This window comes from Solanum dulcamara, chromosome 5 (assembly GCF_947179165.1).
Source record: "Solanum dulcamara chromosome 5, daSolDulc1.2, whole genome shotgun sequence".
NCBI lineage: Eukaryota > Viridiplantae > Streptophyta > Magnoliopsida > Solanales > Solanaceae > Solanum > Solanum dulcamara.
Window position 1 is genome coordinate 67,463,648 of NC_077241.1, and position 13,708 is coordinate 67,477,355.

A 13,708-nucleotide genomic window follows, 5' to 3' on the forward strand; every position below is an offset into this window, starting at 1 on the left:
ACTAACCACGTCTTTAGCATTTGAGCTTGAGCTACAGTGATCGATGCTCTGATACCATGTTAACTTCTATCAATCTGCAACCAATTATCTACTAAGTAAAGATGATGAAGAAGAGAAGAAGCAGCAGTAGAGAGAATAGAGTTTCATTGATTATCTATCTATGTATACAATGCATTACACATGCTCTTATATAGAGCACTATCAACTTGTTCTTCAAGCTAACTATGTAACTAATTTCTGTTACAACAAACTAACAAACTCAAAGTCTAATTTGTAACTAACTTCCAACTCAGCAACTAATCTTCAACTAACTTCCAGCTCAGCATCTAACTATCTCAACATTATTTAACATTTAACATATCATACAACAACAACAACAACAACCTAGTGAAATCCCACAATATGGGGTCTGGGGAGGGTAGAATGTACGTAGACCTTACTCCTACCAAGGTAGGACAGCTATTTCCTGGAGACTCTCGGCTCAGTAAAAGCATAAATGCATAAAAAAATGTTAGATAAGAATAGAAAATTAAAAGCTTTATAAGAAAAAAAACAAACAAATAACGAATAGATAACAAATAAATACAAATAACAAATAACGATTAAATAAATAAATGAAAGCGTCACAGGTAAAATTGAGTAATCAAAGCATAGAAAGTAATAAATAATAACAGAAATAACAGAAATCAGAAGTTAAAGCGCAAGAGATCGTAATGCACTACTACGCCTATGAATAGAGAAGAATAACGAGACTATGAACTAGCCTTCTACCCTAATGTGGGTCCTCCACACCCTCCTATCTAAGGTCATGTTCTCCGTAAGCTATAACTGCGTCATGTCCTGTCTAATCACCTCTCCCCAATACTTCTTCGGCCTACCCCTACCTCTTCTGTAACCATCCATGGCCAGCCTCTCACACCTCCGTACTGGGGAATCTGTGTCTCTCCTCTTCACATGTCCATACCATCTCAGTCGCATTTCCCGCATCTTGTCTTCCACCGAGGCCACTCCTACCTTGTCCCGAATAGCCTCATTTCTAATCCTGTCGCTCCTGGTGTGCCCACACATCCATCTCAGCAACTTTCATCTTTTGAATATGAGAAGTCTTAACTGGCCAACACTCCGCCCCATACAGCATAGCCGGTCTAACCACCACTTTGTAGAACTTGCCCTTAAGTTTTGGTGGCACATTCTTTTCACATAGCACTCCGGAAGCGAGCCTCCATTTCATCCACCCTACCCCAATACGATGTGTGACATCATCGTCAATATCCCTACTGCCTTGCATGATAGACCCAAGATACTTGCAACTACTTCTCTTTTGGATGGCCTGAGCACCAAGCCTAACTTCAACGCCAACCTCCTGAGGTGTCTCACTGAACTTGCACTCTAAGTACTCTGTCTTTGTCCTACTCAACTTAAACCCTTTAGACTCCGAGGTATGTCTCCAATCCTCCAGCTTAGCGTTAACTCCGCGGCGAGTCTCATCGATCAGGACTATGTCATCCCCGAAAAGCATACACCATGGCACCGCACCTTGAATTTGTCGCGTCAATCCATCTATCACCAAGGCAAATAAAAAAGGACTAAGAGTTGATCCTTGATGCAACCCCATCACCACTGGGAAGTGCTCTGAGTCCCCTCCTACTGTCCTTACCCTGATTTTGGCTCCCTCGTACATGTCCTTGATCACCCTAATGTATGCCATAGGTACACCTTTAGCCTCCAAACATGTCCATAGTATTTCTCTTGGGACTTTATCATAAGCCTTTTCTAGGTCGATGAATACCATATGCAAGTCCCTCTTCCTCTCCCTATGCTGCTCCACCAGTCTCCTCATAAGATGGATGGCTTCTGTAGTTGAGCGTCCCGGCATAAATCCAAACTGGTTCTCTGAAATAGACACGTCTCTCCTCACCCTCATCTCTACCACTCTTTCCCACAGTTTCATAGTATGGCTTAGTAGCTTAATACCTCTATAGTTGTTGCAACTCTGGATATCCCCTATGTTTTTATATAGAGGGATCATTATGCTCGACCTCCATTCTTCGGGCATCGTTGCCGTTTTAAAGATGACATTAAATAACCTAGTCAACCACTCCAAACCTACCGAGCTCGTGCTCTTCCAAAATTTCCCAGGAATCTCGTCAGGTCTGGTTGCTCTTCCCCAGTGCATCCTACGAACGACACTCTTAACCTCCTCGACCTTAATACTCCTGCAATACTCAAAATCGCAACGCCTCCCTGTATGCTCTAAATCTCCCAACACAAAGTCTCTGTCCCCTTCCTCATTCAAGAGTTTATGGAAATAGGACTGCCATCTCTGTTTAATGAGGGTCTCATCTACCAATACTTTTCCATGCTCGTCCTTAATGCACTTCACTTGGTACACATCGCGTGCCCTTCTCTCCCGCGCCCTGGCTAGCCTGAACAATTTTCTATCCCCACCTTTCTCTTCTAGTTCAGCATAAAGGCGTTCAAAAGCTGTTGTTTTTGCCATCGAAACCGCCGACTTCGCCTCCTTTCTCGCTATCTTATAAAGTTCCCTATTCGTCCATTTCTCCACCTCATTTGTGCTATCTATCAACTTTGCGTACGCCATTTTCTTTGCTTCCACCTTTTCTTGCACTTCTCCATTCCACCACCAGTCTCTTCGATGCCGACTACGACTACCAGTCGAGACTCCCAACACTTCCCTTGCCACAGTCCTAATACAACTAGCCGTCCTATCCCACATACTGGTCGCATCCCCATTACTATCCCAGGCCCCCATGGCCTTCAACTTCTCTCCCATCTCCAGGGCATTTGCAGTGGTCAAACTCCTCCATCTGATCCTAGATCGATCATCCCCGACCCTCTTATTCCTCATCATCTTGATCCCTAAATCCATCACCAAAAGCTTATGTCAGGTTGTAAGGTTGTCTATCGGAATGACCTTACAGTCTTTGCACAGACCTCTATCGACCTTCCTCAGGAGTAAAAAGTCTATCTGAGTCTTAGCCACCGAATTATGGAATATTACCAAGTGGTCTTCCTTCTTTGGGAAACTCGAATTGGCTATGACCAACCCAAAAGCTCTTGCGAATTCCAAAAGTGAAAGGCCTCCTACATTTCTGACCCCGTAGCCAAAGCCTCCATGCACATCATCATACCCTCCTGAAATAGACCCGATGTGCCCATTGAAATCCCCTCCCACGAAAAGTTTCTCAGTAGGTGGTATACCTCCCACTAACTCGTCCAAATCCTCCCAGAAGCGCCTCTTATCCTCCTCTCTTAAGCCCGCTTGTGGTGCATAAGCACTAATAATGTTGAATGTGCTCCCTTCAACGACCACCCTAATCGACATCATCCTATCGTTGACTCTCCTAACCTCCACTACCTGATCCCTTAGATCATTGTCTACTAAAATGCCTACCCCATTCCTATATTTCGATCTACCTGAAAACCAAAGCTTATACCCGTCTACCTCCCTAGCTTTAGAACCTACCCATTTGGTCTCTTGGACACAAGCTATATTAATCTTTCTCTTCTTTAGAATTTTAACTAGCTCTATGGATTTGGCCGTTAACGTTCCAATGTTCCAAGAACCAACTCTCAGTCTAGACTCTCCTTTAACCCACTTACCCCTCCTTACCCCTACTACATACATATCTGCCCATTTTATTCTCAATAACTTTATTATATTGTAGATGGGAAGAAGCCTTCTGTTGCTGCTATTCAAGGATTTGCCCTTGGTGGGGGCTTAGAATTGGCTATGGTTTGTTATTTTTGCCTCAAGTTCGATTTCATGATTTTGGACTTTTGTAGCTTTCAGTACATAACCTGATATGTTTATTATTGTTCTTTTTGTTTAGGGGTGTAGTGCTAGAATTGCAACGTCGAGAGCCCAACTTGGTTCACCTGAACTGAAGCTTGGACTTATTCCTGGTTGTGGAGGTAAACATATCTTGTTTGCTTAAATTGGTGTAGCTTGTTGATATAGTGTTGGTGTTGATAAAGTCACACGTATGCTTGAAGGCACTCAGCATCTTCCACGGCTTGTTGGGACATCAAAGGCCATTGAGATGTTAATGGTAAACCAAATTCCAATGATATTATGCGTTCCATTCTGCTTGAAGGCAACTCCTCTTATTGTATACGTCTCCATGCCAGTTATCCTCTGATTAAAAAGGCTCAAAAATGATTAAAAAGAAGAAGACAGTAGCTAAGTCATGTCCAATGAATTGATCCATTGAGAGATGTTTTCTGTTGATTAATTGATTAGTTCAATGCACTGAGGTTCCTTAAGCCTGCTTCCCATATACAAGTGAATTGCATGGACATCTCTCTATTAGAGAATGAGCATTTCTTCAATTTAAGCATTTAAGTCCGTGTTTAATGACCGAATGAATGATGAATACAACATCAGTGGATTGAAGCTGATTTAGTTATGTTGAAATTGGCAAAAGATATACTTCATTCTTACAAGTCTTTTTTCTGTAACATTAATTAGCTTGTTAGACGGAGTTTATAGGTTGTCTAAACGCGAAAATATATATTGGGTGTTTGTCCTTTTTACTTTCCGCCTATCTTTGTACTAAACACTAGATATTATCATGTGACATTCATCCAAGATCATTACCTCTGAAGAAGGGAAGAAGTGGGGTGTTATCGATGATTTGGTATCTTCTAAAGACCTCTTAACAGTTTCTCGACTCTGGGCATTAGATATTGCAGAAGGGCGGAAAACCCATACTAATACACTTCAAAGGACAGATAAAATTGAACCTATACATGAGTCATATGCTATCTTGGTTAAAAGACAACAGGTTTTGAAGACTTCTCGAAGTATGTCCCATTATAAAGCGTGCCTTGATGTGATTGAAGAGGGTATCATTTCTGGAGGATATGCTGGAGTTTTGAAGGTGAAGTTTATAACATGCAAAATAAAGTTCATTCTTAGCATGCAAAAACTAATAGCGAGTATGCAAGTTCAGGTTTATGTGCTTAGTCATTTTTATTGTCCTCTACTTAGTAAGGCACCTGAAAATCGTTTATCTACTCTCTGAAGTTCACAGGGAACCAATTACACCATTATAAAAAGATATTTTTTTTGTTTATACAACTTTTTAGTGGAAATTTCAACTAATTAGTGCAAACTCATTTATTATACATTCACAATCTAAGTTCTGGTCAAGCAAGGGAAGTAGAAATGGGACAAAAAGGGGGGTATGCTGTCGACATGTTGATATAAATTTGTTTCCTAGCTGGTTTTTACAGGATAGCTTAATAGTTTCACTTCTGATACATGAGTCCTTGTTTTTTCTATTTCTACTATTTTTTTTGTGGTTAGTTTGATTGTTTTAGAATATTTTTTTTGAGATTTTCCTGTATCGTTTAGTTTGTTAGTTATCGAGTTAACTGCTTCTATTTGTAGGAGGACAAGGTTTTCAGAGAATTAGTACTCTCAAAATCTGCTAAAGCTCTGCTTCATGTGTATTTTGCTGAAAGTGCAACATCAAAGGTAGAATCTATAAGCACTGTCAGTTTCGCAGTTAGATAAAGTGAAAATCTATTTAATTAGCTAAACTAATTCCATTAATTGTTACAGAGGGTAACTCCTATATAATTTTATTGTATTCAGAGAGTGCATCGGAGATTAAGTGTATATGCATTATAAGGTTAGAGGTCCAAAAGTGCAATGACCTCTTGCAGATATTTACATTTGTTTGTCTTCTTGAAAAGTACTATATATTTCACGCGTCTTGATCATTCATCCCACAAATGCCGTTAGAATGTAATTGTTATTAGTTTTTGTAAGCCATTCCCATTTGTGAACTACTTTCAGATGTTGTGTTGCCGGTCATCCTTTGAAGCAATTGGAGCTTCAACTATGTGCAGGTACCAGGTGTTACCGACTGTAAGCTTAAGCACCAGAAAATAAAGAAGGTTGCTGTTATTGGTAGTGGTTTAATGGGCTCTGGTATTGCCACAACTCTTATACTCAGTTCTATACAAGTCATTCTTAAGGAAATCAACTTTGACTATGTGCAAAAGTCACTCAAATCAATAGAAGGTACCTTTCCCACTTTCTGAATGTCTTTTTCATATTACACATAAGTTGTAGAAATTGACACTTTTTGTGGCAAAGTGAAGTTTTTCTGTTAATAACTTGAGTGCAAAATATAAGGACGTAGGAACATGGAAAATGAATCAGCACTAAATATCTTTAGAAGTTTATTCACAAGGTGGGATATGACAGAAAACATAAAGCAGTGTACATAGTATTTTTTTCCCTTATGGTATCCCTTGGAGGGAATACAAATTGAGAGGTGAGCGGTCAAAATTACATACGTAAGTTGCATAGTAATAGTGCAACAAGAGTAGAAGGGTTCACGAAGCACGGATAACTAATACACTCTGTCATTCAGGCTTTGGATGCTTCAATCAGGACTTCAAAAATCTCCATTACTTAGTCGAGTTGAGAATTAATTTTCGGTTGTTGTGTTTGTTCATTTATCCTGAATCATCTTAGGGGCTTTTATTTCTCTTCTCTGTTTCTTCTTTGTATATGAGAATTACGAGCTGTGATATCTATGCATAGCCTTGAGACAGAACGTAACATGTTACATGCCCTAAGAGAGAAGAACAGACTAATATCAAATATTACATTTCTTCCATAATAGAGCATTAAACTGTTGGTGATGCATATAATTTGTGCCACAGTGAATCTCCACAGCCTGGTAAAAAGAGGAGAGTTGTTAGAGGAGAAAATGAAAAAAGCTTTTTCCCTCCTCAAAGGTGTTGTGGACTATGAAGAATTTACAGACGTAGACATGGTCATCGAGGTTAATCATTGGATCCATACTACTTTTATGTTTATCTTCGCATCAATGCATTTTTATGCTAAATGCCCTTAATTAGTAACCATTTTGTATTTGTACTGCATCTCAACGTAACATATCTGCAAGCTACATACTAGTGCAAAATCACCTATAACTTTTACAATTGCGGAAACCTTCATCTGCTTATTCTCTCCCAGGCGGTAAATGAGGAAGTATTGTTGAAACAATCAATTTTTGAAGAAATTGAGAGGATCTGTCCTCCTCAGTGCATCTTCGCGTCAAATACATCAACCATTGATCTTAATGTGATTGGAGCAAGGACAAAATCTCAGGATCGCATTGTGGGCACACATTTATTCAGGTATTTAAGTTGACTTCATTGATTATTTTTTTTCCGAATACCTGGAAAAGTTACTTATTGGTGAAAAAACACACTTGGATGTTGTAAAGATGTCTTATATTCACTGCATGGTTCGGTTATTAGCGTATATTGTTGAATGATTGAAGAGGAACTTAGTTTGTTTCTGCAAGACACATTTTATTCCTTGTATTGTGCTGAATTTCCTGACTTATCTACTTCTGCAGCCCTGCTCATGTGATGCCGCTCTTGGAAATTGTACAAACAGAAAACACCTCTAAACAAGTAATACTAGACGTTCTTAAATTTGCTAAGGTCATCCAAAAAGTTCCTATTGTGGTGAAAAACTGCACCGATTTTGCTGTCATGCAAGGAGCTGAGATATTGGCAAATATGGGCGTTGATGTTTTCAGAGTTGATTGAGTAATCAGTGAATTTGGCATGCGAATTGGACCTTTCCAGTAAAATCTACTCTCCTTATTCTATTTCTTATGTGTTGGCTTAAAATTATAGATGTGTGCTCTCTAATGATCTTCTGTAAATGGCCTAAATATTTAGATCTGTTAACATTAATCTTGATATTATGTGAGTGCTTAAAGTCTGTATCAAACAGTTACATAGAAATGGATGGTAAAATGACACCTCCTATGTTTTCACTTCATGTTTGGATTAAAAAATGAGACATTGTAATTTTGCAGGCTTTTCGACTTGTCTGGATATAGAGTATTTCTGGCAGCAGTCAAGGGGTTTGCTGCAGCATTTCCAGATCGCACTTTCCAGTGTCCATTAGTTCACCGTATGATGGAAAATTGCCGTACAGGCATGGATGATATATTATTTCTCGCATTTAAATTACTACTTATTTAATAATAATGATAACAAGGAATTCATCAATTTTAGATGAACAAGAATCAAAAGTTGCTATAGTTTTACTCATGAGTCATGATAAGAAAATTTAGTCATTTTTGCTTTTTAGGAAACTAAATTTTGGAAATGCAGGCAAGAAGGACGGAAGAGGCTACTACTTATATAAGAAGGGAAAGAGCCCTGAACCCGATCCCTCTGTGCTGCAAATAGTTGAAGAGTCTAGGAGACTTGCAAGCATTATGCCGGGGGGGAGAGGTAAAAGAATGTATCTTTTATCTTCTTTTCTTCTTGTAATCCTTTTTCGTTGTGACCTCATGGAATATATCATTATCTACGTAATGTTTTGCGAACTCTGACATGTTTGGTTTATTGCAGACAATATCTTTGACGAACCAAGAAATTGTGGAAATGCTGTTTTTCCCTGTGGTTAATGAGGCATGCCGAGTTATTGAGGAAGGAGTTGTTGTGAGAGCATCAGACCTTGACATTGCTTCTGTCCATGGGATGAAATTCCCTTCCGAGAGGTATATGACTATTAGAGCTCTTCATCAATTCTTGTCAGGCACAAATGCATCAATAATAGCTTGAAGCTATAGTGTAAGAGAAGAGCCGCCTTCCTCGGCTGATTTATGCAAACGTCCCTTTTTAGGCCACCATTTAGGTAAATATTGTGCAAATATATTACCCTTCCGAACAACGTTAGACTCAGGTCAAATGTTCGCTTGTATATTGTTCAATCTTAGACTATCGTCTAACATTTGCAGTAACTTACAAAATACACAAAATATTCTCATAAGATTTTCCATTTGTTCAAAAGGAATCTTTAGATCGTGATCTAAAAGGTCCTTAAGTTGCAAGAGAAAAAAAAAGAGGAGGAGGTCATTTTCACTTCTTCCTTTATGGATAGGTCAGTGTGAAACACAATGGATAAGTATGTTGGAGGAGTTTTGAGCACGAATTAACACTCATGCAACATCAAGGACCTACGACGATACCTATATCTTATATCCAATCGCAAACTTGTTACTTCTCGTTAATTTGACGTGTTAGTTAACTTATTAGCTTCTAAATTTTGTGTTTGCAGGGGAGATATTATGTATTGGGCAGATTCAATTGGAGCAGAGTACATATATGCAAGACTGAAATGTTGGTCAGAATCATATGGTAATTTCTTCAAGCCATCACAATTCTTGGAAGAAAGGGCCACCAATGGCATACCATTGGCGCAACTATAGATTTAGGGCATATACCATTGTGGTCTTAAATATTCCACGACGATTATATAATATGTGTTTCAACGTTATCAACGTTATTGGGCTGATAATATGAATTCTTATCATCCATCTAGTCCTATTTGGATGTGTTTCATTATAACATTCAATAATTTTAGGGTTCTCTAATTAATATAACTGTTATATTAGTTTAAGAAGAAATTGGTGCAATGAGTCTCACATTTCTAAAGGTACTCAATTTGACAATGTTGGATAAGATTGTGTACACACTATTTTTTCTCTTATCGGACGAGGTCGTGAACTATCAAATAGCCAAGTTTGGAATAATAAAGATTACTGATGGTTTAGGGAGAACTAAATAAAATGCGCATTTTTAGGGTGATTTTTAGGTATTTAGCATTCTTTTATTAGACTGTCATATTAATGTTTCTTTTTATCTCTCTGAGCTATATCTGAAGTTCTAACGTGATATAGAAAATCAAATTCTTGATAGACAGTAAAATACACGTATTGTCACGTGTAATTTCACATTTTTTTTCTTGAGTGATTTTATAAGAGAAAACTCAAAAGTTGAATGACTTTATTGATACAAAACTAAGTTTAATATGTTTGCTAAATAATTTCACATACTTTGAGTATATTTACTCCTAAAAATGACTTTTAGGATTTCATGACATTAGGTTTTTTGGATTTGTTTTGGTTATTAGCTTATAGTTTTTGTGTTCCGATTTAAATTCTGGTTATTATTGTTTTGCGCGTATTCTTAAATGTTCATTAAATCGAGTATTCTTAAATATTTATTAAGTAGATAAATTAATGCATCAACTTCAATACGTTGTAAAACTTCATACATGTTACATTCAATTCAATAGAATCGCCACTTGGAATTGAGTTTTGATGTACCAAGTCACCTTATTTAAATCTCTAATCAAAAGGAAGTTGACTTTTTATTTTATTGGTCTGCGAACTAGAAATTCAGGTAAGGAATTCTGTTGACCAAGGGAAAGGTATTAGGCACCCCTCGAGTCCTGTGGTTTTAGCACGGTCACTTTTATCGACTTATACTTATTTTACACTATTTGGATATATTATTATAGGCTACAATTTGCTCACATTTATATTATTGAACTTTTATTGGTCTCAGCCTAGATGCGTCGCCGCATTCTTGGTCTTGACATTTAGAGGCATAACTGTCTTCTTTGCATCGAACCTAATAATGTTGTCTATAAGACTTAATCTTAATTAATAAAACTTATCATTAGATCAATTTGGTCAAGGTGTGTCACCACATCCTTGAAATTTTTAAAGCATCTCAAAAGAAGATGTGTAACCACATTCTTAATTAAGACAAAATTCATTATATTTATATTCATTTAATATTTAACGATATTTGCCTATAATTATGTTAAAAGAGTCAAAAATAAATATAAACACCAAAATATTACAACGTCCAAAAGCCTCTTTATAAAGTTCAATTACCATCACACGATCTATTAAATTCAATTAGTTAAACCTTATCATTTTTAACACAATTGTGCTTCCATATATTAACAAACAGAGGATAATTAATTCATGAATTATTATTTTTTACTATTCTAACTCTAAACATTAATTTTTTGATGGAGCGTGACAAAATCTTTTTAATTAATTAAGAGAATACTTTAGCTAATAATTAATAACATGTGTATCTTATTTAACAATGATTTTGCTTAAATAAAGAAATGACTTTTATTATTTGCAATTTATTAAACCAAAATCTAATGTCTTGTTTAATGAAGTCATAAAAGGCCCTTGTTTTTTTTAAGAAGGAAAAACGAATAATTTAAGAAATGCGGTCTTTAATATTCACACCAAATTTGAAACTTGTATTAGATCCATGTCAATACAGTTCCAAGAACCTTAAGTACTTTAGATAAAAGATAAATTGTATTAAGAAATGCATTTATCTAATGAACGATGGTCTACTTAATCTATTTTTAAATTATGCTTACAACGAATAGCTCAAACCTATGTGAATTAAGCAATTCAATTCATATAATTCACGAGCCATGTCTTGGCTTTACATAGTAGAACGAATAAAGAAAACTATGAGATCCTAAGCGAGCAAGAAACAATTATACGTTATACTATATTTTCTCTAAACTTAACATACAAATGTTCGAATATATTTCAATATTATTGTGTCAAATTTAAAACACACGTAGAATTTAAATAATTTCATCACACTGAAATCACGTTTTTTATAATTATATATGAAATTAAACTATGCAATGAAGATCAAGTGTTACCTTTTATAAAAATTAATTCACGAGAAGAAAAGACCGCAATAAGGAACCCCGAATTTAAGCATCAATAATATCAAGGACGTCGTTACCGAAAACTCGAGCTTGGATCAAAACTCGACTTCCCCTTTTTTTGTCTCCCATTTTTTTTTCTCCCATTTTTTTTTCTCTATGTGTTCTTTTTTTGGCCTTTCTTCTTCTCCTCCTTTGGCCTTTTTTCTTCTCTTTCTTAGTGAAAAGTTGAGAAATTTTTGGGATGAGAGAGTTTAGTGGAGGTTTTTGGGGAAAAGAAAAGAAAAAGGAGAGAGTTTTAGGAAAAGGGGTTTGCATGTTTTAGGGGAAAGATGGAATATGGGATAGTAGAATTGTTTCTTTTATTTATTTTACTTTTCATAACAATGAAATAATATTAACAATAGTAACCAATTGTTTTATACTAATAAAATATAGAAAAGTTAAATAACTAGTTCAAAAATAAAAATGTGACTAACAAAAAATATTAAAATAACTAGCTTATTTATTAAACCTAAATTTAAATAAAACATATATATATTTTTAAAATTTTCTTTTCTTTTGAAATAATAAAATAAAAATAAAATACACCTTAGACTAAAATGTGACTCTATTTTTGTAGTTTTTAAATCCCTTTTTTTTGTATAGAATAAACTTACTAAAATAAAATAAAAACCAAATTATTTAATTTAGATATAAAAAAAAATTAAGAATTAAAAATTGTGTAAAATCTCAAATTCGATCAAAAATTACGTGTCTACAAAATTGATTCAGAAAAACTTTATTATTCTAATAAAATATTATTATAAAATTTTAATTTATGACTTTTACTTCCAAGTTGCATTCCTTTTTTTCTTATTTGAAAAGACTTATAATTTATAGGGAAAGGGGTCAAAAACGTCGTTAAACTATTTGAAATGAATAAAAGTGTCATCCGTTTATAGTTTGGTCCAAAAATGTCATTGCCTTCAATATTTTGATCCATAAATGCCCTTATTATTATTTAATGGGTCAAAAATGCCCCTATTATCATAAAATGGGTCCAAAATTCCCTTTTTCCGAATAAATATATTATTTTTTTAAAAACACAAGTCTTATTCCTTATAAAAATATTGTTTTTAAGGAACTCTATTCTTGTTTTCTTTCTTTTTAGACCACTTTAAATAATAAAAATGTAGGAAATTATTTTATTCTTCATAATCTCATTTCATCAATTAAAAAAGAATAATGTACTCTAAGTTTTAACGGATAATAAATGTCATATATATAAGATCATAATAAATCCATCATTAATTTTTATTTAGATAACGATAAAAAATAATTATAATAAAATAAGAAATATTTTTAATTTTTAATTTTTTTCTAATTGAAGTAGAATAAACATTTGCTAATAAAAGAAATATTATTAGAAAAAAAATTGTTCAAAAAGAAAATAATTAATATATTTATTTTAAAAAGGGTGTTTTTAACTCATTAAATAACAATAAGGATATTTATGGATCAAAGTTTTGACGGCAAAAATATTTTTTGATCAAATTATAAATGAAGAACATTTTTATTTATTTCAAATAGTTTAAGAACATTTTTATCGTTTTCCCTAATTTACATGATGGAGGTGGCAATAGAAAACCTCACAAGTGGCAATGGTTTTTTTCTTGATAAGGTACGAACATATCTGCCAACTATTGTTGACATCATCTTATTTCCTTTTCTATTCAATGTTAGGGCAAGCCTATTCTTTATTAAGTTTTGTCTTTATTTTCAGTCATTTCTATGTAATAATAATCTTTTATAATAATATTTAAGTTTAATTAAAATAGGGAAAAGAGAAAGGACTTTTTATTTCTTTAAAAGGATATTCAGTGATTGAGATATATTCACAGATAAATTACAAAGAAAATCCTTTGTTTATAATTGAAAACTTACTTGATCTCTAAGTAATTTCTAACTTTTCTCCAAAAAAATTCGTATAATTAACATTCACTATAATATAAATATATTTATAATATTTGCAAATTACCTTCTTCTTTTAAAGCTTTTGAAAAACTATTTCTCCTACCTTGAAAAATACTTGTTTTTTCTCAAAACCTTAATCAAACTCAAACATTTTATTTTTCTAAAATAAACTTTTGA

General features: G+C 34.7%; 1 pseudogene; it reads left to right on the forward strand.

Annotated features, from left to right (window-relative positions):
* LOC129889438 (peroxisomal fatty acid beta-oxidation multifunctional protein AIM1-like) overlaps window positions 1-9,363 on the forward strand; it is a 75,213-nt pseudogene extending 65,850 nt beyond the window's left edge.
* Window positions 9,364-13,708: the final 4,345 nt, after the last annotated feature.